The sequence below is a fragment of the Ischnura elegans genome, chromosome X (assembly GCF_921293095.1).
Source record: "Ischnura elegans chromosome X, ioIscEleg1.1, whole genome shotgun sequence".
Taxonomy (NCBI): domain Eukaryota; kingdom Metazoa; phylum Arthropoda; class Insecta; order Odonata; family Coenagrionidae; genus Ischnura; species Ischnura elegans.
In genome coordinates, this window is record NC_060259.1 from 94150446 (window position 1) to 94152242 (window position 1797).

Here is a 1797-nt window from a genome sequence, read left to right on the forward strand (position 1 = left end):
TAGGAAGTATCGTTGTGCCCCCTAGAACAAAATCCTGGATATAGTCGCGCTAGTGACACCCCACCCCACCCCAGAAAGAAATCCTGGATCTGCCCCTGCTTACCATTATGTGTATAAATAATTCAGAAAATTCCTCTGTGAGGTGTATAGCACAAAAATCTCCCAGGTTGGGCGCACACAGTAAAATACACACTTAAAGATGAAAATAAATAAATTTTCAGGGGCATCTGCTACCTTCTTCCTCAGGGTTAGGAAATATTTTTATTAAATTGTCTTGTACTGTGTGTGCCCCACCTGGAATATTTTCATCTTATACGTATAAATATTCCAGGCTGATATCCCAAAGCCCCTTAACCTCAATCTTACTGTCGAACAGTGAGTGTTATATATTTAACAAAAAAATTCAAATTAGCTATGCAAATGAGGTTCTAATTTTCAGGGTTGAACTGACGTAGCAGATCGCTGCTGAGTTCTCAGTCAGCCACATAGCCAGAAAGGTATGGAGAATTTTGGTGTTATGTGGCTTGCCTGCACTGATACTCTTTTGTCGTTGCTATGGAGGTATCAGACAACGATACACTCGTCAAAAACTTTTCAGCTACTTAACGATGCAATAATCTTTCAGCAATATAACAATTCATTGATTACTGGAAGACATAATGAAATGTAACCACATAATTTGAAAATTGGAGTGTTGGAGGGCCCTGTGATCATCTCAGCAGATGCGTTGCAGGTAGTCACCCTCAGGGGAAAAATATGGGGGATGTTTATGCTACCAAAACAGCCCTATGCTCATAAAAAATTAAAACGTCCATTATTAAAAACAATTTATACCGATCAAGCATTACCAGTACTATTATTATTCACAAAATCACATTCATACATTGTTATCCAATCCATTATTAAAGCTATACCTAACTAAATACCTCAACATGCACGCCTGAATTAATCTAACGCCATAATATGGACTCATTATCACTATGTCCGAAGGCTTGACTAGTCTGAGTTATTTATAATCAACAGCATTATATAATTAATATATAACCCATATTCTCCCGTTGTGAATTTTCACTGTAGCCGCAAAAATACATGTTCCTAATCTTTTTGTGTAACTATGTCATATTAACATTACCAAAAATGGATTAACAATGTTAACAAATTGCCTATTTGCATACAATTGAATGAATTAAAATATTGTTATGCACACAATATATGCCCAATGTAATTGCACCTTGATGGGTGCTTTCTGAATATATGTTCACTTTATTTCGGTTAATTATCAATTGAACAATGTCAAATTTTGTCAATACCTTAACGGCATTCCATTTTACTGGATTTGCACCAGCACTTTAATTTTCACAAAAATTACATGTAAAATGTTTTATTTTATGTCATCGATTACAAAGATATTAAATGCCCCTCCCCACTTAGAGGGAGCAGTTTGGATTTTGAGGGGTAGGGAGGGTGGGGAGGCATTTTTAGTGAAAGGAAGGGACAGTTAGTGTCAGTATTGCTACTAACACTACTACTACAAGGACACACTCATTCATAAAATCACATTCCATTCACTCATTCATGCAAGTGGAAGCCATCAACATGGATGGCAGGTTAGAAACTCTAACTGAGAACATTATATGTAATAGCATAAAAGAAAAGCCTACCCAAAAAAGGGGATTAAAAAAGCACAGTACTTCAAATTTTTAACAATTCAAGCTAACTCTACATATTCTTACAAAAACAATATGCACAAGGGTTATAGAAAATTTATTGCCAAATTTAGAATGTAGAGAAAGTTGA